At 39.7% G+C, this 24,546-nt stretch overlaps 2 long non-coding RNA genes across 3 annotated transcripts in view; one reads left to right on the top strand and one right to left on the bottom strand.

Annotated features, from left to right (window-relative positions):
• Positions 1 to 24,030, bottom strand: LOC130600561 (uncharacterized). The gene is made up of 3 exons (XR_008972483.1): positions 23,026 to 24,030; positions 2,179 to 2,344; positions 1 to 537 (listed from the first exon to the last, which is right to left on the bottom strand). It is a non-coding gene; the product is annotated as an uncharacterized LOC130600561 (long non-coding RNA).
• Positions 14,982 to 24,546, top strand: part of LOC130600560 (uncharacterized) — a 168,451-nt gene continuing 158,886 nt past the window's right edge. For both annotated transcript variants that reach the window (XR_008972482.1, XR_008972481.1), the window contains exon 1: positions 14,982 to 15,345. This is a non-coding gene — a long non-coding RNA (uncharacterized LOC130600560). The remainder of the gene's footprint in view (positions 15,346 to 24,546) is intronic.

Genomic DNA, 24,546 nt, shown 5'->3' with positions numbered 1-24,546 from the left:
AAAATTACCAACAAATGTAATGAACACTCCCAGGTCTGAGCAGCTTGTGTCTACTTGGTACCTTTGTAGAATAGCACAGACCTTGGAGATCCCTATCCCTACTCACACGCAATCCTGTATAGAGGCTGATAGAAATAGCTGCACGGACATTCAGATAGCTGATCCTTCTGTTGATTGAGAGACAGATGATTTGATCTCTTGAAGTGCTTCCAAGCCCTTGTGGGGAACAACTATCCTGTTTATAGATGAACAAAAGATTGCACAGCCTCAGGAAGACCCTGAACCACACAAAGCCTAGGAGATTTCTGGCCATGGGTGAACGTCAGTGTGGGTATTTCTCCATCCTAGAGCAGAATGGAATTTGGGCCATGGGGCTGCAGTTTGGCACTGTGGAGTTCAGCAGCTGTAATCCTATCTCTTCTGTCCCTTTCCTCTTTCCCATTCTGTTGGTATCACCTTCCTCACTTGTGCCAGCACAGGTATTTCTGGACCTGGCCATTGAACCACACCAGGGAATTTACTTGATTTAGGGGAAAACTGCAAAAAAGTACCAGTTTATTTATTTCAGCCAAGTATTTTCAGTTACTTGAGAGACATAACTGAGAGAGCAGCAGGGCAAAGGGATGAGTGACTGAAGGCAGGGAATGAGAAGAAAGGATGTCTTAAGCCAGGGCTTCCACTCAGCTCTTTTTTTTGCAAATACATGGCCTGAGGAACCTTAGTGGGGGTTGATGTTCTAAACATTCCCAGTAAACCTGGCTGTGATTTTAGTTCTGTTTATGTTTGTCTACCTTCAGATGGTACTACCTGAACTGTCTCTGAGAACCAGCTTGTTAAAGCATGAAGACCATTTCAAAATGAAAATTCCCAACAAGATACATACCAGCAAGCTTTTCCTGATTTAAAATAATCTAATGTAAAAAAAACCCAAACAACCCAACAAACCCAATAAGCAAAAAAGCACACAAATAAGGAAATGTTACAGTTTCACTTTCAACCAAAGTCAGAATTTGTTCTTATGTAGAGATGGGCCAACTGGATGATTTTCAGATTAGGCATCTGGATCAGCTTTTGGTAAAGCTTTCAAAGATAGCTTCATATTCACTGAAAATTCAGTCAGCAGTTCTTAGAACAGTTCGTCATCCAGACAGCAGAAATCTCATAAAGTTTGTTGATCACATGGGTTTTTCACCACTAGGGGAGTCTGATTTTCAGACGTGATTTAATATTGTCTATTAAAATCATGTCATTTGAAGACATCTTCATTTAATCATCTAGAAATTGGAGCGCCCAGGGTTATTAGTCATACTGAAAATGCTTGTGCTTTTAGCTGATTTGAACCTGAGTTTGATTATAAAGATTAGAGCTTGAGACAGGTTATCAGAGGCATGTTCCTAACTCTGATTTCTTTTACGTTTATTTCATCTTTAGTTCCAACTCTGTAAAATCGCAGTTCTCTGAATCAGAATTACTATATATTTTATGTAAATGAAATGACATTGTGGTGCCAATTGGCTCTTGAGTCAAACTAACTAGCAAAGAATTTAATTATATCCATTATTAAATGTTTGCGTTCCACCGATCCAACTTCTTAAAAACAACAATGATGAGTTTACAGATTCCTATTACCATCTGTTGCACTCTGTCCAAGTCTGGCAGGGGGTGGAAACCTTGCCGAATTAAAAATATTGCTATTTAAAGCCTTCCATGTATTCATTTCTTTAGACATGTGAACTCACTCAGTGGCAGAGCCAGGCTTATGGTTTCTGTAACTTTGCTGGCTGCTGAACTTGGAGCCATTTTAAACAACACAGTGGATTCTCACAAAATTTATTTTTATTTTAAGTTATATCCCTCAACCACAGACCTAAATGGATGATCTTTTTGTTTGGTTTTTTTTTTTTTTTCCAAGGCTTTTTCAAGCAGAATTGCAAGGAATTAAGAGGCGGGAAGAGGTGACTTGCCAGAGTTTCTGGCTTCACTGCAGTCTAGAGTTGTTGCCTGGGCGATTGTGTTCATGGGAGGTCTTTAACTGGCAAAGCTGCCTGCTCAGTTTCACAGGCGCCACAGCTACTTCATTATTTCATCAAAGTTCATTATGTTGGGGAGGGTACTACCAATAAAACAAGATTACAAGTGTCTCCAACGAGCCCTTAAAGACATAATTCCTAGTTTTACCTTTTGCCACATCCCTGTCTGTGGTCCTATAATGCACAGAGAGATTTGCACCTATGATATGGACTATCCCACAGCTTAATTGAACTGAAAAACTCCTGGAGAATTTGATTCAATTTGTCTTGCGACAGAACCTTCTTTTGTTTTCTGTGGAGACGGAGTTCTTCATCTGCAAAAGAAATCAGAACAGTTTAATCACATGTTTTCAAGGAGGTAGGAGTATATGGGAGAAAAGAAATTAAGCCTCACCTAGATCTAGGGCAAGACTGATCTATATTAAGCGCTGATCGATGGTATTTAATGCTCAAAGAAATTCCAGGGAGTACTGAACCCAATTCAAGAGGAAATCAGCAATCATGGGCCATTTATGGCTCTGTGCTCAGTGAATCACTTCTCCATTTTTTGCTTTATGAACTGCCAAGATCCAGTCCTGACACTCCTAGCATTTTTCTGCTTTTATGCTTGCTTGACCCAAGTTCATAATATATTTGGTCTTGATGTAAAATTATGTAAATCCAAACAAAAAGAAAACCAGATTCAGTGTGGGGCAGTATTTTTGTGCCTTACTATCATGCCCACACAAGTTTAAAATAACTACTACTTTCTAGCTAACAGCAGGTGGGAGAACATGGTATTCTATTTCTGGCAGAAAAAGACGGAAAAGAAAAAGATGGAACAGAACCACCATTAAAACCTCCATTTACTTCCATTTACTTCTTGCTGGGTTTTGCCTGCTGTGGATATCTAGGGTCAGATGACTACTTTAAATTCCTCTCTGTTCACAGATATGAATACTCCAAAGAATATACTGAAATATTTGCTTCCCTGATAACAACATATACATGAGCTATTTGTTTTGGAAGTTGGTCACCATATCATTTATTTAAAGAAAAGGTTTTTAGACAAACTTTAAACTGAAAAGTCAAGTTTTAAAAGGTCATTGTTTTTCTAGCTCATATTTTTAAGAGAAGTTGACATTTTAATACACAAAATAATGAGAAACGATGGACAACCTGATTACACTGGACTTATTCTTTTCCAAGGTATCTCTGTGTTTGTATGGAACTGGACCTCGCATCAGTGGGTTGACTCCTAGGCTTCACTGGCAAGGCTAAAATCATGATTTTGTCTATTTCATGAGTTAGGTGATATTTTATCTAGACCAAGGTGTGTCAGACAAATCAGGTCACATCATCATAATAGCATTTTTTTTATCTCAGCTTTCAACACTACCTCCTAGAATTATGTAGAACAATAATGCATAAACAAAAAACAATTTTAAATGTCACTCTCTGAAAAAATCCCCAATAATTTATTAATCCAGATTGTGTTGTGTTTATAAATTGCACATCCACAGTGAATTTTTATGCGAAGTCCAGTTTACTGCAGTAGGACTGTGCATCTATTCTAGACAAATACATGGTTTTTTTTACACAGTCTTTCTTTCTTCTTCCAGTGCCTCAGACTCTCCAAGCCTTTCTGACAGCTCTGAACAGTCATTTGGTGGACAATATCAGACAAATTATATATATCAGGAAACACAGATAAATCTCTGCCCTTTAGGTCTCATAGTCTATGATGCGCTTAAAGAAAGCCAAGATCTCATGAGCACGCTGGAAAATAAGATGCACCAACAGTTCCAAGAAGGCACATTGGTTGTGAATGCAAAGGCATGTATCTTTCTCTGAATGACTGGGTTAACCACAGCTATTTCTGATTTCATTCTCAGTGTTGCATGTCCAGGCAATGAGACGAAGAAGTGACAGAGAGGGAGCTGCAGGCTGCTCCAGTGAATCCACCAGCTACAGGTATTGTTCAGGTGAAAATTAAAATTGGCATAAATTCCTGAGGCAGTGAATCACTGTCTTTGTGGGCTTCACTGTCTGCTTTGAATCATTTGTTTACTAATATTTAAAGCACATTGGTATTCTCCCTTATTAAAAGTGTTTACTACAGGAATGCTATTACCCCCGGAGTCTTAACAATGTGCATGCACCTTGTTCTAGCGGGCAGGCAGCTGTCACTATTACCCATCTGCCAGGGAGTGGAGATAGGCCAAAGATACAATAACATAGAGGTCAGCTGGAAACATGAAAGTTGAGCTGGCCTCACTCTGCCCTGTTTTACCCTGAAACATGGCCTTCCCAAGGTGTGGTAAGACAGGTTTTGCCCAAAGAGTCTTACGAATACTTTTATCCTATACTCTGCCACTGCTGTTGAGTGGAGCACATGGGTGAAGTTCACCAGCTGTTCACCTTATCACTCATTACGCTTAGTGTTAAACAATAAATCTCATTTGACATGCTGTACCTATGAGGAAGAGAGAATTGGAAACTGTGGTACTGGATCAGCTGTTTTGAAAGGGTAAGGTTGGTTTTAGCCCATTTTATACCTCCTCTCTTCCTTTGAATTCAGGGAGAAAGTGAATAGAGAAGTTTATTTCCCAGAATCTGCCCCTCAAAACAGTATGTGAGCTATGTGACTTCAGGAGTCTGTGTAGAGAAGATGACACCTCCATAGCACACATACTGAAAAACTATGCGTGTACCTTAAAATCCAAGTACGGGACTGCCTGATTTCCCAAAGTGAGGGCTCTATTTTCTAAATATCTTGGCATTACTCCTCTGTTCATTACTGTACGATCATTTCTCACTCTGTTTTCTCAATGTATTTTTTTCACAGACTATAATTATTACAGCCCAGCTGCTTCTTTTTCATTTTGATCCTTTGTAAACCTAGTCATTATGCTGCCTCAGACTGGCTTCCCAAAATGTCAAGATTAAAATGGGGCATGAAGGCTTATGCAAGAGTGAGTCAGTGGAGCAATTTGAACCAATAAATATCAAAGCAGTCTCTAAGAAGTAAGCAATTCATTTGATACCACATCTTTCAACAAGTCTTTAGAGGATTTTCCTCTGCAGGGTTACACCCTGATATTCACGTCTTGATCTCTCCACTCTGCAGAAGTCATAGTTTGCCTCATTAATGTGATGCTCTGTCAGGCAAGCATTTCTGTCTGCAAAACACATCAGATTACCCTCCATTCTTAGTGCTCAGTGATTTGCAGTGCTATCTGCTATCAAAATAAATATGCCAGAGCCCTGGCTTGTACTACTGTCTCTGCAATTAGTGATATTTTATTAGTTAATTAATTAGTTAATGTCAGACACTGGCCAAGAAATAACGAATGTGCCAATATTCATTTTTTATGTCACTGTAGGTAAATGAGTTGTCAAGACAAAAACTTTGATATAAAACTGCCAGTATGACTTAGTGAGTATAATAGGGTACAAAAACAATGAGCCTGTTTCAGAGATATGTCCTGCTGTTCCTGCTTTTTTCTCACTGCTTTCAATCTGATGAGTGTAACAACTCTTGCCTTTGATTTTTTGCCATGGACTCCTGCACCATTGTCTTTTTCTCTTACATTGTTCCATTTTCTTGCCAAGGCTGTGTTTTACTTTACTCCTATCCAGGGACCATTCAATAAAAGCTAAGACCCCCTGAAGCAAAATTGCAGTACTGGAAAATTCCAGCTCTTAAGAGTTACTCAAAATCTGAATTTCTGAAATGGCTTAAATGCAACCTATTGGCTCAGGATGAGGATAGAAAAATATTGTTTTATATCTGTTTATCAATAAACAGATCATTCACTCAGTACAAGGTGTGCCCTCTGCTTCATTTGCATGTTACATTCATTCACCTCACCTGTTTTATTCTGTGGTTTACAGGCTTTTACTGCCTTGTATGGTTTTGCATGTCCATGACTGCTCCTCTATATCTTGAGCTTGTTTCAAAGAGAACACATTTTAGTGACCACTCCTAATTTCTCCCTGATTTAATTAACTGACAATGTAAAACAGTATGAATTGTTTCCTGCTTGCACTTGGATTATATGCAAGCAAATTACTCTAGATACACATGAGGTATTTTACAATCAAAAGCAAGAATTATCCATGAGAAAATCTATTTCCTCAAGTGGAAGTGTTTGAGAATTTCTGATACAAGATCTGTTTTGCAATATGTATGCTGTGATTTATCCCATCCAACAGTATCACACATTACATTTAAATAGCTTTTGCCCAAGCATTTTTTTAAATAAAAATTTTACCTATTATTGGGAATTGTTGCAGTGTTTTCCATACCAAAATCTCATTTAATACTTTTTTTATATCTTGCTTTCTAAGGAAAGAAGCTCATTGTTTCTCTTCACATGCATGTGTTTCTCTCTGCATTTCTACTAATTGTTGAACGCATGAATTAATTTCAACTATATTTTACAGAAGGGTGGAAGTCTGAAAGGTACTGACCTTCAACAAGTCCTGAGAAAATGAACAACAAGGAAGAGAAGGGTCCTTGTAAATGCTTCTGCAGAGAGAAAAAATGTCAATGTGAGTGTACACATTTATTAGACCTTAGGTCCCCATTCCTGGAAAATTAATTTTTAATTTCATGCTTAGAAGACTTTTTGGTTAAAAAATATTCTAACACCATGAGGGCTTAGATTTCATTTAGGGTAAAAGAATGTTCAATATTGTTCAAAATTAAAGGTTGACAAAGCCTTACAACTTGGCTAGTACTGAATAACCCCTGGGAGCCAGAACATGACAAGTGTCTTAAAGACATCAATGAAGCGCAACCATCGAAACACTGAATTCTTTTCTCATTCCTTGTTCACTGTGTACCTCACATCACACCCAGTAATTAGTACTGGCAGCTTCATATTGGTGCTTTTGTTTTTGCTCTTGAACTATGATGATATCATAAAAAGCATATACATTTCATTCTCTTTATTTTTTTGTTTGGCTCTGGGCCTGTAAGTACTAATACAAAATCAGTAATTGTACAGTAACAAGCCAAGGGCTTTGAAATGTACTTAGTAACAAAAAAGTATTCTTTTTCTTTTTTAAAGACATTCAAGCAGAAAGAAATACGATAAACTGATGTGGATTTCTTTGGGCAGAGAGAAGTTTCCAAAATTCTGATAACAGTTTCCTGACTTTGCAGAAAATTGCAGGGGCAGAACTAATGTTGCTGCATTTTAGGTAAACAAATCACTTCCAGTGAAGTTTAGTGAAATCTCACCTGAGCTTTCTGACTAAGTAGAATGGACATTTACTGTGCTCAGAAACCTTGTAGTTTTTTGATAAACTGAAATCAGGTAGTTTCATGAAGGCAGTTTGTAATATGGAAAACCTGAAGATAGGAGTTAGTCCCACCATTGCCAAATCTGAAACAATGGATTGACACAAGGATGGCAATATTTCACAGCACTCAGTGTTTTACTCTATTTTATATAGTTATGTGGAACGACACAGAGGCGCATGACTCATGGTTATTTGTGCACCACAAATCATGGTGTTAGAAGTGCAACTATCTTAGCTTCTCCTAATAAATCTTTTCCTATCACAGAGGTGCTTCAGGACATTTCCTGAGCCTTTGAGTTAAAAAAAGTAAATTAGTTGTAGCAGTGTTTGCAGAGAGAAAATCCCAACAGTCCCTGCCTTGATGCTGATAGAGAATGACTTTATTTCTTCTGGCTATAGCAAATAGATTGCTGTGATGTTCAGAAGAGTTTTCAGAAACAACTGGGTACCTCCCTGTATCCTGCGTAGGCTGCAAAGCATCAGGGCACCACCTGAGAACAGGCAATTCTTGTTCATCTTACTCTTTTCCCTTCACTATATTTTTGGAAAGTTTCTTATATCTGGCTTTCTCTTACAGAACTTGCTGTGAAAATGGGAAATGAATCCCCTGTGAAATCAGTAAGGCCTGGTTAGGAATACTGCATGGCCACTGTATTTTACAGTAAAACCAAGACAGGAAAAGCAGCAAACACACAAACTTGTGATCCAGTAAGAAAGTCTTAAGGCAAACAGCTATCTTTGCTCTTTATTGAGAGTTGTTTCAAGAAGATACGTGGGAAGCTCTGGGGTCTCCCGCCTTTCATAAACACCAGATGCACTTAAAAATCCATGCCATGAAAATGCTTTTCACTGTTAAATTATTAAAGTTGGATGCTTCATATAAGCACAGATTCATTCATTTTCTTGTGCTTGTTAAATCTTTCTTCCTGCAAATGTAGCACTTGCTTTTTGGTGGCAGAATTAATTTTCCAAAAACTCACAAGGAAAACAGTTCATCTTATGGAAATTAAAATAAAGAAGAAATAGGTTCTTCAATAAATTTTCCTTTCCACATCTGACTTTCCTTGTCCAAAAATATTTAATAGAACATTACAGACATTCCCCATTAAATTAAAATTCATAGAAATCTTATATAAGGGCTATATTTGAATCCATTTTATGGGCCTAATGGTCTTTTTTCCTCATGTTTTTCTTAGTAACTGAAAGTTCTTTCTGTGGTATAAGCTGCCAAAACAGCAAACACAGAGAATTCCCCAGGGAATGCCATGCAAATTCCACTTCTCAGACTGGCTGCCATTTCATATTGATCACAGTCATGATGAAGTATTAATTTGTACACAGCTGAATGACTGTTTTAAAAAAAACATCTAATTCAAATAGCCATGAAGCCTTGGCAGTGCTTAACAAAGATGAATTCTTCCTTCACTCTCCTGTGAACCAGCTGTTGGCAATAGCTGTATTACAGACAAGGAGAAAGATCTCCTAGGTCATTTAACTGAGGTCAGTACTGTCACAGAAAACCCTGTAATATAATTCACCTAATGAATTTATCAGTCTACACCTTAATAGTCAAACTTGTAGCTTTCACTTTCCAAATATAAGCTTATTTCAGAGCATCACTACCCTGACAGTTAGGATCCTCCTCGATTAGTGCTAAATTCACTCTTAGACAATTTATTCCCATTATTTCTTGTGTTAACATCGTTCTTTAATGTAATATTTATCCTTCCCTCTCTGTAAACTGTAATGTTTAAAAGGAACAATCATATCTTCTCCCTGCCTAAACCTTGCTTGTTTTACTCTGATTAAACAAGAAAAGCTCTTTTAGTATTTTCTTACACAAACAGCTACTCTTTTGTCTGACTATCCCAGTAGAATGAGAGGTCTTCTAGTGACAACAAATATTCTCTTGAGAGAAAATGATAATGACATTTGATGATGATTTTAAAAATGAGATATTTCACATGAGGTTTTTTTTTTCTGAAAGTGGACAGAGCCAGGAATGATTGCATGGAATTTCCATACCGTTAACATATATTTTCATTTTCTGTAAGTTTAACCTTAATTTTGATCTTTTGGATTTTAACAGGTTGCTTTTATGATACAGCGATTGTGAGGCTATTGGTATTACTCTAGACTGCTGTTCCGTAAGGTCAGCTTTAACCCCAATTTAGTATAGCTTTTTTTTGCCGTGAATACAAATACTAAGGAATTGACATTTTGCTAATTATACATTACAATCCTTTGAGATAAACTTAAGGCAGCCTGTGTTCTCAGGCATGGTAGAATCAATTCCACAATTTGTGGATTTCTGTTTAAGAAGTAGATGTGTTATCGTTGTCTACAAATCATATTCTAAATCAAACCTAAGAAGTGGAAGAAATTAGTAATGATGTCTTATTAGTAACATGAGCTTTATAGAGCTCATATTCTGTGAAGATGGGCCTTTCTGCTCTTGTCTGATGCAATGCATTGCAACACCATGTCAGATCAACCATTTTCCACTACAGTGCCCCATTGGGTTTAGGACCCACTTATTTCTTTTGTAACGAGCAGCTGAGAGAGGGGGTAGGCTATTTTTGTTTGAAAACTCAGGTTTTGCACATTTGCAAAGCAAGATGTGACTTAGGAACTCTCTGCTTCTGTGCCCTGTAGCCATCAGAGCACCTGTGCCAGCATCACCTACCGAACATTTTTCCTGATGGATACTTGACAATGATGTTTTGGGTACATATTTAAGTGATCTTACTGATGAGGTCCGTGACTTAGAAATAGGAGAAGTAGGCTCTTTTAGGAGATCTATTTCTTCAGTCACCTTTTCTCAGTCTATTTAACTTTTTTTTTGTCGTTGCAGGGCAGTGAGGGAAACCTGTCTCTCATTATCTAGTTGTACATTGGCCACCATCGGGGCCTTGATCTCAGCTGGGGCCTCAGGCACCACAGCAGTATAAATACTAATAGCACAGAGGAGTCCTTTGGTGAATATTTTTTGTTACAGATTTTGTAAGATGCTTTAAGGACTCATTTTCTATGAGCCTATTTTACAAATTTTACACATAAATCAAATAAATATGGCAGTAGGGAACAGACTTTAAAAGTAGAGAAGTCAGACGAGCATATGGCAAATATCCTGATGTTGCTCAGTTGTAGTATGTATCTATATAAGTACAATTAGAACAAAGCTTCTTTTTGAACTGCTTTGGTAGGAATTGCTTGTGAGTAATATGACCTCAGTGTGTGCAAGAACATTAGTATGAAATTATTCATCAATAAATCACTCGGCAAATAATTCTCTCTCTCTGACATCCTGATTCATAATTACCTTGCTGTCTTTTGTTTACTAATGGCAGCTAAATCCCCAATCAAATGCCAGGTAGGGAACATAGTGAAGAAAAAATACCTGTGGGAAAAGACTGTGCAAAGCGATCGCTGAAAGAAAGTTTGAGAGAGGCCAAACTGGAGGATGGTTTTAATGACTTTTCCCCTTCCTTTCAGCCCTCACTTTTCTGGATTTCAGGGATTCTCTTCTTCACTGATTGGTTCTTTGTTGCTCTGTCTTTAGGGATGAGAGTGGTAGAATCTGTAGTGGCAGAAGATAAAAAGCGCTTCATGAACCTTACTTTCTTCTTAGCTTTGCTTGAATTTGTATAAGCAGCCTTTTTCTGAGGTTCACTTGTGAAAATACTGGACTGCCAGGGGAGAGATGCACTTGAACAAAAGTTGGGGAAAGGATACTCAGGAGCAGTAATTTTATGAATGATGCTTCCTGCATACAGCATCTTGTTTTTCTAACTTCATATCACATTGTGCCCTGAGGCAATATCACATCTGGCAGCTGCCAGCATGCCTACCTCTACCTTACCATTGGAACAGTCTAATGTCTTGAAGGGGGAAAATGCCCTAATCAGAAAGGCACAGCAGAGAAGCAATGATTTTAAATATGCTATTCTGTTCAGCTTTGCAGACCACAAAATCCTGGGGACAAAATGTTGCACAATTAAAGCAGCTGTGGCAAAAGTGCAGTCACTTTGGTTTGGGCCAAGCACATACTCAGTCATTACACTAATTTAAAAACAGCCCTGAGGATCTCAGGAAGCCCTTGACTTCAAAATATAAATGCGTTTCTTCTGCTTCCTAACCATATAGTATTAGTCAAATGAATTTATTATAATAAAAAGTCCCCCTTTTCCTCTCCAGAGAGTACAGAACTGCACCTTACATATCTGTTTGTTTCTTCTGAAAACCCCTAGGATGGGTGCCCTGTCTCTGTTGGTTTCTAGGCACCTTTCCACCTCAATCTGCCTTGCCAAAACCATCAGATATCTCTGTCATGTGAACTAGGCAGTGAGCCAGCAGGTCAGAGCTTACACAATTTGTGGCGCCTACTTAAAGTGTCTGAGATTCTTACCAATCAGTCTGAACCTGGGGGCAAAGTGTAATTCTTTCCTTCATGCCCGTGTTTATAAAATCACACAAAGGTAAAGTATGACACTGGTGGATTGCGTTGGCTTTTTATTTTCTTATATTGGGGAACTCGGAAAACTCCTGCATTTCTTTGACTACAGCTTTATCCCTGCTTTCTGGTAAAGATGCAAAGCAGCTCGTGTGACAGCTGTCAAAAAGAGCAGGTTGAGTTAAAAGAAGTTATCTCCAGAAGAAGTGTGCTTAAAGCAGATTACAGTGTCTAAGGGCCTTACCCAGGTTTTAATTACTTCTTTTTCAGGCAACATTTCACTTAGCTGAATTTGAGGATTTTTTTTTTGTCACCTGAGGCTTTTTAGACATACTGCAATACACACTGGCTACATAGGATTTCATTGCAAATGTACACCTTCTTCCTAAGCGCAAATGGTATTGTAATACTTTAATCAGTGTGAATGTGCAAAAACTGAGTCGGTCAAAAATTACATGGGGGGAAGGAATTTAAAAAAAAAAAAAAAAAAGCAATTAATTCCCATTGCATTTTCTTTCTTCTTAACTGCAGGCTGAGGTCTCTTTGCACATAGTTTAACTGAGCTCCTCCTCAGAACATTGCTGCACCATTGCTAGTATGACCCAAACACACCCACACCCTCAGCCTGCTTCTTGACTGTTTTCCCAACCTGAATTTTTACACTCTCTACTGTTCAGTGCCTATCATCCCATTTACCAGTGGATTGAAAGCACAATAAAGATGAAAGTATAATCCTGCATGCCTATCATTTTCTGCCTCTTTGGTTTGAGACCGCAAGGGGAGACTGAAAGTAATATACTACTGATTATTCTACAATTTCCTTATGGCAGGGGCTAAATGGATCATACTGGATGTACAGTACAATGCAAGAATCTGGCGTTTGCTGGTTAACAAGTGCTCCAGGCCCCAGGCATGTTTGAGCTGGCTTTTGGGGCAGGTGGTTTGCTGGGGCAGCAGGTTGCTGAGTGGCCCCAGCCCTGCTGCCTGCTTGCTTCTCTGTAGGTGCCAGGCTGCCACTCCAGTGGAGCTTGCAGCTTCACAAACAACAGTGAGAAACACCACCACTTGCCTTTTCTTTCAGGAGCTGAACCACATGGCTTGACTTTGTAAGGGTTTTTAGTTAGCACCCCAATCCATAACACCTGCTTCCTCCAGGACAGCAGCTGCAAAGCATCAGTCTGCCCCTCTCTCCTCATCCCAGGAGCTGCAAAATTTAGTATTGCTGCCAGGTTAGGGAGCCCCAAGATACCCAGGGTTCCCATCACTCAAGTCTCTGAATGGTTTCCTTTCCTCTTGTCCTCACCTAAAACACATTGGGTAAAAGTGATTTGCCATCTAGCAATCACTTAGTAATTGGAACTTCAGATGCTGTATGTTACCATGCTCCTTTTACATATGCTCAATATATTTAATCATAAAAAGAGCTCACGTGTGGAAAACACATGCCTACTGTGGGTAGGCCAGCATTACAGCTCTGCGTCGAATAAGCTACCATGGATATACCCCACAGTTCCAGGAAACTTCTTCTTTAGGATACACACAAAACATGTAAACAAAGTTATAAAAATCAGCTGTGCTATTTTGCTTCCCTTCATGCTTCAGCTGTTGGTGTTTCTTTCACCCAGAAACAGATATTTCCCCAGGTTCCTAATAGTGTCGCTTATCCTTCAGGGATACATTTTTCCTCTGCAGTAGTGATTTGTACACCAGAGCTGCATTACTATTAGGCCATGAGATGAAAGACACAGCAGACTTGTAATTGACTTTTTTGTTCACATATCTGCAGGAAAAGATCACACTTCTTCAGTTTTCTAGGAACACGCTTTTATGACTGGAAATATACAGGGAGCAGGCTAAAGCTGGGCCTGCACAAGCCCAGCAGAGCCTAGCAGAGGCCTAGCAGAGTCAGTGTATTGGAGTAGCTGCCAGGATGGTGTCAAAAGGGAGTAGCGTGGCCAGCACATGCCATGCAGAGGAGAAAGAGGTATTTAGAGGGATTCTGAGAATATAAAACAAGAAATGAAGCAGGCTGACATTCAGCTGGTAATTGCACAGCAGCATTAACACTTCTCGCCACCCCTTCTTCGGTCAGGGGCACTAGCCCCGCTGTGACTGTGAATACCTGAATCCAGCCTCCCTTCAGACTGCCATTCCCCCACCTTGGGATCAACTCGGAAATGATTTTCTTGTACAAAGGTGCTGTGCTGACACAGACACTGTGCCCTGAGGTATTTATGAGGAATTTACAGTCTAATTGATAAGGACTAAAGGGTGACTGGTGGAAATGCCAACTTGGTAGGCATCTCTGACCCTTGGATGGGACACAAAGTGTCGGTACCTGAGGGCTGGCTCCAGGCAGTTTCTGGGCCTCTCAATCCCTCGAGGATGGTCAGATTAGGAACATGAAGTTTTACCAGATACAAGAGTGTTTGGAGCCAGCAATGCGGGAAAAGACTTATGTCATCTCCTCTCATGTTTTTCTTACTCATACCCAAAACTATGAGGAAATACTCTTCTTCAAAAAAATATCTTGCATATCAATAACCAGCTTCATCCAAGATCTCAAAGGGCTCTATATACAGTCATTAAGTGCAATTCCTATCTCACTGGTGCCCATGGAGAAGCTGGTAACTGAACTCAGAAGAATACACCCAGGAGAACTGACCTCCTGCACTCTTTCTTAACCTGCAAATTACATTTTCCTTAAAAACAAATAAATGACCCTAAAAATCCCAAAGAAGCTTTAGTTACAGAAAGAACAACAAGAAGCACAGTCTTGGTTAGTGGTATCACAAACCCCCATACTCAGGCTGGAACTCTCAGAAACGTTCAAGTGCATTTGTGGAAATAGAACTGTAACCATGTGGCTTTGGGAAGTCATGGCATGCCCAGCCCATTACTTGCTTCAGTAGGTGGGTGCAACTAGTTCATCAGTTATAAAACCAGCAAGCTGTCTGGGAAGCAGGGATGCGTGAATTCCTGGGAGTACAACATTTCTCCGATGTCTGATATTTCCTCTTTGCAGATATGATGATATCTGAGGCTGGAAGCCTGGAAAGTCTGGCAGATCATGCTGGCAAACTGGCAAAGTATGACAGTATTCTTTTGATTCTGAATGTAGATACCTTGATAGTGTGCAAGTGTTTTAATCTTGGGGCATATAGTAACTCAATGCATGAGAATGGGAAACCAGAAGAGAAGAAGCCAGACATATCTCTGTTTTGTTCCAGTTTTGCTGTCTTGGTGGCTGGAAGGGTTAGTAAAATTTGTTCCTTACAAGGCTGGCACAATTGCAATGAACAGTCTAGGACAGGAGCATGGAGAATCCCAAGTGGGAAAACAGAATCTGTCTACAGCAAATGATCTCATCCCAGACCAAGACTCCCTGGGATAATGTGTGCCCACCTGTTAGTGTTTCAGCGACTGACAAAGCACGATACTAAGTCTCTAGTGCGCAGTTTCCAAGAACTTGGGCTGCATTTCAGTCAAAACTTAAAAAAAAAGAGTCTGCACATGTGAAGACTATTTAAGATGATGACCTGTCATTGCTAAAATTCCTGAAGAATGCAGGTAAGAAAACTTGCTTATCTCTGAGGTGTCCAAGTTTGCAGTCAGCCATGTGTGTGAGGTTTTTGCTCCCAGATCTTTAACTATTATCAGTATTCTCAAGCTGTTTGAGTTTTTATATATTTCTAGATGGCTCCCTATAAAAGAAAATGTATGTATTTATGCAGCTTACAGTCCTGCGCACCTCCAGTTCTTCTGCTTGTAGAGTATGGTAGTAAAGCAGTTATGAATTGCACGATGATGGAGGTATATGCCATAAAATAGATATGGGCTTGAAGCAAGTCGTATGTTTCCATGCCTTTTTAAACAAGTAGTATGATAAACAATATGATTACATAGGTATTACAGGAACTTCAAGAAGCTGGGAACCGGTCTTACCTTTCCATCCTCAAGGGGAAAATAGAATGTTTGTAATAATTTCAATGCCACACCACAAACTCCCACCATTCTCAATTAGGAGGCTCACCTTGAGGACCAAATAAAAAAATATGAAAACCATCTACTGGGCCTGAAAGCTCCAAACAAGGTTTTGAAATACTTAAAGAAAGAGTCCAAACCGGTGTTATGACATCCCTGCCAGTGTCTTAATTTTTCTGATACCAGACTCACTCTTAAAATGAGTTTAGAGTTGAAGATAACTGAGTGTAAATGTCATGTTTAAATCACAGGTGGATACTCCCAGAGCCTGGAAATTCAACTATTTGCATAAGACTTATATAATAATTCCAAAATATTTTCCCCACTGCCTGGTCAATGAATCTTAGCACTAAGAAAAATAATAATGGTCTAATCTCGCTGCTCCTCCAGCACTCTTGTCTGCTGAACCTGAGGACTTTCTCTTCATAACATTGGTGTTAGGTACAGGTTCCATTCTTGTTCTTTGATCTTACAAAACAACTCCTTATGATTACTATATTTTCTAATGAAGACTGTAATAAAATAGAATCATAGAATCATAGAATAGAATCATAGAATCATAGAATCATAGAATCGTTAGGGTTGGAAAGGACCTTAAGATCATCTAGTTCCAACCCCCCTGCCGTGGGCAGGGACACCTTACCCTAAATCATATCACCCAAGGCCTCGTCCAACCTGGCCTTGAACACTGCCAGGGATGGAGCATTCACAACCTCCCTGGGCAACCTATTCCAGTGCCTCAGCACCCTAACAGGAAAGTTCTGGTCTTTTTTTCCCTTTTTTTTTTTGTTATTTAACCACAAAATTTAATCAAAGCTTGACAAATAAAAGTCTAGCTTCTTGATCGATTCAAAATACGCTGATGATACAGAATGACCTAGTAGCAGATCTTAAAATGAATATACAATATTTCAAGCAATTTCCATGGTACAGGCTCCTTTTTAACGCAGGAAACCAGAAAAGAAGCAAAGTGAAATGAAATGGTCCCTTCATAGAAAGACTCCCATCTGAAAATTGTTTTAATTCAGGGCAGCCGTGGGTATAGTTTACATAATAAAAAACAGTTTTACTAAAGTGTCTGTGGTTATACTAACTCGGTGTAGAGCTCCTGATCAAAGCTCCCTTGCAGCCAAAGTCATCAGCAACCCGACAGCGTGCTTTCGTGAAAAGGACTTTCCTTCTCAGCTGGGATGGCTCAGACCCACTCCCAAGAAAAACAGAGCTAAGCAGAAATGAGGGTGTAAAATCAAGACACCTTTTCCACTGGTTCAGTATTATGTATTAAAGACAGGGAGAGCTTGGACGGAGATGTGCACATTTAGGAAAATAACTGAGCTTTCCACAATCTGCCAGAGTTATGGCTTGGCAGAGCTGGTGTGAGAAGCCATGGGATTGGGGACTGTCACTTCTCTGTTGAAAGCTCTGCTCCTGTAGTCCCTCGGCTTCACTTATCAGCTGGAGGGAGAGATAATGCTCAAGCGAAGTGGGCCTTGATCTCTGCCAAATATATTTTCAGAGCTGAGGAAATAAACCAAGAATGTATTCTCCTGATCACAGAATTGATTCATTTAGAAAAATTTAAACAAGTAATTTTGTTTTCCCTTCTGTTATTTCACCAGTTCCAGTTCTAATCTGCAGTTTGTAGGAAGGAAAGTGCAATAGTGCAATCTTATGTTACAGTTACGTGAGAAAGAGAGACAAGGAGGGGCAGACTATGGAGTCTGCAAAGCGCTTCCCTAGGTGATCCAGGACTAAGCATATCGCAGCCCCCTAGGAGTCTTTTGTTTTTAGGTTGCCCCTTGTTTTTTTCATTTTCCCTCCCTCCCCTAGGTATGTCACTTCTAAACATCAACCAAATAACTTCTATGAGCAGAAAATGAAGCCGCTACAATCCGTGTTCTTTTGAACTAGGACCCAATTTGATTGGCGTCTCCTGACTTTTAGTAAACTGTGTTTTCTGAAGTGTGAGAGAGATCCCTGCAGCAATAATGTCCATATCAAATCATAATTAAAAACAGCAGTGAGGAATGTGCTGAGATTTGAACTGTAGACCTCCCAGGCCTAAAGCCCAAATTGCAAAACAGGACTTTAAAGGCTCATAGAAGCTTTAAACATCAGACATTTAATCACAACTAGTCTGTAGGGATGATTTCCAAAAAAAGAAACAAAATCGCTCCACCACAGAGAATAATAACAAGATCTGAGTGAATGTTGTAGCAAAGAGACAGTTTCTTCACAAAGGGGTTACACGCTGTGCATCTACTTTTCCATTTACCAATGACAGCTTGAACATTTTCAAAGACATCTGCAGTGGGAATCATATTGAGCTAAACCTGGGGGAGAGGGAAGTAGGCTCTGAAGCAAGAGTACAGTATGCTTGTGATCCAATGGCAGCTTGCCATGAGTAGGAGGGCTCCACCCAAAAGTATCAAAAATAAATTAACACACCTATCTTTTCTTAGACTTCTTGGAACCTATACAGGTACTTCTGTCAACATCCCTACTACAAGATCCATTTACCCCTAGCTAAGGTCAGCAGGAAGGTGAATGAATAAACAGGCTTAAGAAAGGTCTGTTATGCTGGGTCAGGCCAAGGAGCTGTCTAGCTCAGTATCCTGTCCCTAACAGCAGAGACCTAGGGAAGGCATGAGTAAAGGACAAGTGTAAATGAAGTGATCCTGCTCTTCTTTGAAAGGGGATATTTCTGGCTCACTGGTGAGACCAATATGTTGAAGAAAACCTACACTGAATAAATGTTTGAACTGCTGTTTTTCTCATGAACCAGAATAGGATTTAAGTAATCTCAGGTACCTCTGATACCAGACCAGGACTGATCTAAAAATGTGGGATTCTGATGGTGGTGATGGAAGACAAATTAGCTGGGCACCGGATGGAGTGTTGCCCCTAGGTTGTGTATCTGCTTTACTGATAGAGGAGAGGCACTGCTGGCACACCTTCCTGACCCGCAGTATTGAACAATCCCAGATGCACTTCCTGATGGGTAAGCTGGCCAGCATGAATCAGCCTTATCCTTTATCTATAGGTTCAGGAGGCACATAGCTAACCACTGGCTTTATGTTAATGAGCTGAGGGAGGAAGGACTTTAATTTCCATGTGGGTCATTGGATCTTTCTCAAAGTCCTGTTTATGTGTTTGATGACTAAACCGCACTGTGACACTGAGCTTTTTTTGGTCTAATTCTTAACAAACCAATTACTCTAATTTAAGACAGCGGCGATTTTATTGCATATTAGGAAAACGAGTTGAGTTTTTTGGGATTTCCTGGCCTTTTCATATGATATCTTGGTATTGCTGATGGGGACAGTTTTTTGGCTGTCAGAGCTGTGTAGGTACACTGAAGTCAGTAGGTACCTGAGCAAGCTGTTGAAGAATATCAGAGACACTGGTGTCTAGAAATGTGGGAATTTGCAGAGAGAGATTTGAAGAGGGAGAGATTAAGCTTTCTTAAGTCTGAGGTCCATTGTAACAGAAGAGTTGTATTTCCCTAATCTTTCTACCAGCAGAGGTGGTGGGTGGAGAACAGATTTGATCATCTCAGGAAGACTCCCTGGTGCTAGTATTTGTCTTAGCATTTAAATGCACTAATGTTCCTACATTTAAGAGAGCTTTTTTCTGGTGGTGGCTGCAGTGGACATCTGCTGTCAAGGATTCCTACTGACTAAGGGAATGATACTAAGTCAGAACAAGAGTGTGAAAAATAGGACTATGCTGTCTCTTTTTGAGGAAACTGCCCTCTATGTCCAAAACCATCGTTCAATTTCTTAATTTCATGGCTTTTAAGATAAGCGTTTTCTTTCACAAGACCCAAAAGAAGACTGTATGTATGTATGTATGTATATATGCAAATACATGACAAAAGCTTCGTGGTCAATGTCCACCTTTTTTCTGGGTATCAGCCTCACACTGCCAATCTTTCAAACCCTGAAGGACAGAGCACTATTTAGTTTGTACTTAATCATACAGTATTCACCACAAAGATAATACTTAACAGAAAGAATTGGCTCTGGAGGGGTTCCTAAAAGAAACTGAATCCCCATCAATGGATGCTTGAAATCTGGAACACAGAGTTTGGAAGGAGAGACAAGGTCAATGCTGAATGGGGCTCCTTTTCAGTGTGTTGGTACATAAGATACAGGAGACAGAGAAGAAGTTACTTCCTGTGTTCCGTGAAAGAAAGTTACAGAATCTACAAATGGGAGATGCTGCTTCTTAGTCATTGTTAATGAAACTGATGCTTTCCTCTTCACATGCTACAGCTCTAGAAAACTGTATGTGTTCAAAGCCAGCGCTTAACCACCTTTCAAACCCTGGAAACATCCTACATGAAAGGACCCACTGAAACTGGGACTAGACGTGAAAAAAGGGACACACTTCTTCAGCTGGAAGAAGCCCTGCCTTCTGGGATGTCCCAGAAAGAGACACATTAAGTATGGAAGTTGTAACTCAGATTTGAAATCAAGCTGTAATAATCAACACGTACACCCTGCAAAAGCAGAGAGCATGAAACCAAAGATATCCTTATCCACATCATCTTTTCTGGCAACTCAGGCAGACCCAAGCACAGAGCTCAATGCATGGCTATGTTGGAAATAGAATGTGACTGAGAGAAAACCAAGTGAGACATAAGAATCATGAAGCTGAGGAAATGGATGAAAGGGATCATGGGTACAACTGTGAGAGGCAGGGAGAGAAAATGGGCACATGGGTGTAGCCACATACTTTATACCAGCTCAAGTTAATGATGTTATGGGAATGACATGCTGAATTTCACCGTTCAGGGAAATGATTTGCAGACTTGCTAGGATCCTGCTTTCAGCCTCTTGTCAGTGCTATTATTCAATGACTTATTTTGATTTCTAAAGAGTTCTCTTTCATATCCACCAGAATCAGACCTTCCTCAAGCTTGGGTTTAGGCAGGAAGCTAGCTTTCAGCTTGCTCTTCGGCTTCTCATATGAGAACTGGAAGGAGATAGGAGAAGCACCTGCCAAATGTTCCTTTAATACCTGAACTAGGAATCCTGTCCTACTGAGAGAGGAATGGGACAAAGACTGTGAGGGTATCAGAAGAGGACTAGGGACTAGTATTAGACTAAAGGTCTCAAAAGGGGTCTATGCATTAGTGGAAGGCAGATAATCTCCAGTCTGATCTTTTTGTGTGAAGAGAGGAATGCTACTGTCGGTACATGATATTCCCAATATCATGTACATGAAGCAAGAGACTGATGATGACATAATTATGCATTTAAACCATCTACAAGCCACAGCTGAGATCAAAGACAAAATCAGCCTTGCATTCCTACAGTAAAACCAAGCATAATGTGAGAAAGAGAAGGATTATGAGGGTGAGGGAACATGAAAATGGACTCCACATGTGACTTTCAGCCATCCAAGACCAGGGTTCTGAGCAGATGTCCCTCACCTATAGCATTCGTTCTCTGGCACTATTGTCTTGTAAAGAGGTGTTGATTCACCAAGGTCTGTGTATACACATATGGCTCCCAAGAGATATTTTTCAAGCATTTTGGGATTGTCTAGTTTCCAAAATTGACTTTGTGCAGCTTGGAGGTTTGTATGCCTGTATAGTACTTGATCTAAAGGAGGAATTGTATGTTCTATGCTCTTCTCTTGCTTTTCTTCATTTCACTTTATTCTAATAAATGCAGACCTTCCTGTTCCAATATGATATGATATAGTTTGAAGTAGAACTGCTCAGACTTACTCAAATCAAGCCACTTTGGATGTTAGGACTGGTAGAGCTTTACTGCTGTTCAGCACTCCATCTGACCTGTTTGAACTTGGAAGAAATAGGATCTCTTTACCCTAGGAGATGGCAGCATCAGTGGTTTGTGCTAGTGTTTGAGTTGGTGTTTTCAGGTCCAATTTATTAGCTAGCACTGTGCCCTGCAGAATGCATCCTCCATTCCTGGAGGGAACTAGGACAGCAGGATGCCTTCTATACCACACGAGTCTAAAAATAAACCACCAGAACAACAGGCAGCAGAACAACTTCTGCAAGATGTTTATGTCCTGAGCTCTTGGCCAACTTCCTTCCTAAGGTGCCACATTTCCCAGCCTGCCTGAATCCCATCTATAGCTTCAAGAGTTTCCATCTCATCTTGTGCTCAGTCCATGAATAACTGCCTTGTTATGTACATGCACGGTGGAAGGGTGGGGTGGAAAAACTCTGGTAGGAGCCTGTCTTCAGCTTGCAGTAAATACTTAACCAACAGAAACGTCAATGAGATTTGGCAGCTTCTCCAGTGAGGAGGACTTCTGGAAAATTGTGTCAGGTTCCTAGGAAGTGAGGGAGGCATTTGGTAATGGGTGGGGACATTTTTTCTTTCCCTTGCCATTTCTTGTCAGAGAAAGGGGAAGATCTAATTCCTCATTACTGATCTAAGGAAATCCCCTGCACCTAGAAACAATATCCTCTGCACATGGTCTATGCTTGTACTGTCTTTAGAGAAGTCTCAGGAGGAACCTCGAGTAGTGTAATACCAGGTCTGTAACTCTCCAACAGTCCCAGTAGCTGTGGGAGTCACAGAGGTTGCCTGTCTAGGAACATCAAGCAGAGAAAGGCAGAGAGCACAGTAAAAGCATCAGGAGATATCACTTTAAATCACTGTTTATTTCTGTTACCCTAACCTTTTTGACTTCTGAGTAATACAAAAAGTAAAATGATAATTTTTTTTCTCTTACCCAGTGAATATTGTTGTCTTCCTTGGCATTGGCCCATGACTATTTATCTAGCAGTAAATGTAATTTGAGGATTAAGCCTCCCTCCTTAATTCATAGTAGAAGAATCTTTCAGTGAAATATATTTCTTTTCTTTACTGTAAAATTTTTAAGTGCCTGGTCTTGCAGCTACAGTTTACAAGGCATTGAACATTCGTCTCCTGATGATAAAGGATGTCACTTAGCTCAGGAAGGCAAATTGCACTGGAGAACCTCTCTACTCTTCAGTGTCATATGATAATCAACAGTATCATTTGTACAAAGACACTATGACTTAAGGCAAAATTTGCACTGATCTGGAATAATTTATAGCAAATGCGTGCATCTCAATCACCTGGATTGGCTGAAGGTGTATTATTTACATATGTTGTAAATATTCTATACTTTATACATATTATATTTTATACATTTTATATTTAAAATAAAAAAAATACAAGCTCCATAATCTAGACTTCCATAAGCATACAACAGAAACCTTGTAATTAAATGCCTTTTGGAAAGGCATTCTACCTTTGATATGTAGGTACTGTATACAATTTTTTCTTTCTTATCTCACTTTCCTGACTGTTCTTCTGATCCTTGGTGCTGCAATTATTGCTAGAGATGGATCTGAAACAATATACTTGGTTTTGGCCTCCTCTTCTAGCCAGAAAAGTTGTTTGTCCAATAATGGAATTACCTTGATGTTCCATTTGCTTATTATACTATTGTCATCCTTTATGATGTCACTCCTGGAGGATCTGAAGGTTCTAAACTTAGAAGACTAGAAAGCAGCAGAACATTTTGTCTATTGAGGAGATCAGCTCTCTCTCCCACCTGCCCAGGTTGTGATGATCACAGCAAGGAGGCTAGAAAAACGCTGAAAATGTTCTGTAGCATGATGCACCTCCAAGGAGTTAAATCTTTCTGCTCAGTAGCTCGACTCCTCAACACACAGCAGGGCATATAAGCAGCCGCAAAAATCTTCCTTGCAAAAGTTACACCTGCCCTTTGGGTGGTAATAGTTTATAGCTCCTCTTGTTTTCCTCACAGCTTTTTTATTTGCTCAAATGTTTATATGGTGCTTCCATCCTGTGTGAATCTACAACAGCTTGCTCTCACTTAAAGGGTGGAGGCATCTCTCCAGATACTGATTCCTGTAAACTAATGGCTTTGATTAATTTAGATGAAAGAGACACTTATAATAAAACATCCCATTTTGGGTGCAGCTATGTGGGTGGATTGTACACCCGTAAAAAAGAGAGAACCTCTGTATTAGCTAGACCAAACACAACAGGGTTTGGTGCTACATTAGCTCCACCTGTAGTCATCTAATATCACCCTCTATAATTCTATCAGATAGTACCTCATGCAACACCTGCAGATAAAATTTAAGGTAGATAGGAACAACCAGTTGTATATGGCCATTGTGTAAATGATTATGCCCTCAGTGTACAAACTATATGGCTATCCTGCATCACATGCATGAAGTCTGAGGAGGATTAAACCACCAAGCAAGTCCTCTGCAAATGTAAGGATCTTTATGTTAAGCAACAGAATATTTTCTTTTGTTCTCCTCTTTTCTCCTTTTTGGCTGTCATTAGAGAACAGAAAATGTAGACAATGCTGTGTATTACTGTATTACTGTATTACTGATTACATATGTATTACTGATTACATGTAATCTTTTGGGGAGCTGTAGAGGAACAAGTGTAATCTTTATTAATGGGATCTTCAGTAGAAACACAAGAAGGATGGTATGTCTAATACTGTGCCTCTGACATAGGATAAGGCTTTTTTGTCAGTGAGGTAATAAGGCAATAAGGCCTTGTCATGTTATAATTTGTGTGAGCAGAATGTGTTTAGACTGGGTGAGGAGGATGTTTTGGCATTGGGTGATGAGGATGTTTGGTTAAGCCACTTGTTAAGTTGGGTAAATCTGACATCAAAGAGTTTGATAACGTATTTCTAAGATCTTTGTGACTTCAGTGATGTTGTTAATACAGAAATGATATAAAGATAAATAAACTGACACTTAACCAACAAAATAGG

The sequence above is a fragment of the Pezoporus wallicus genome, unplaced genomic scaffold, assembly GCF_028554395.1.
Source record: "Pezoporus wallicus isolate ANWC-B61680 ecotype Strahan unplaced genomic scaffold, APGP_CSIRO_Pwel_v1 contig_6354, whole genome shotgun sequence".
Lineage (NCBI taxonomy): Eukaryota > Metazoa > Chordata > Aves > Psittaciformes > Psittacidae > Pezoporus > Pezoporus wallicus.
This window is presented reverse-complemented; position numbering and strand designations above follow the sequence as displayed.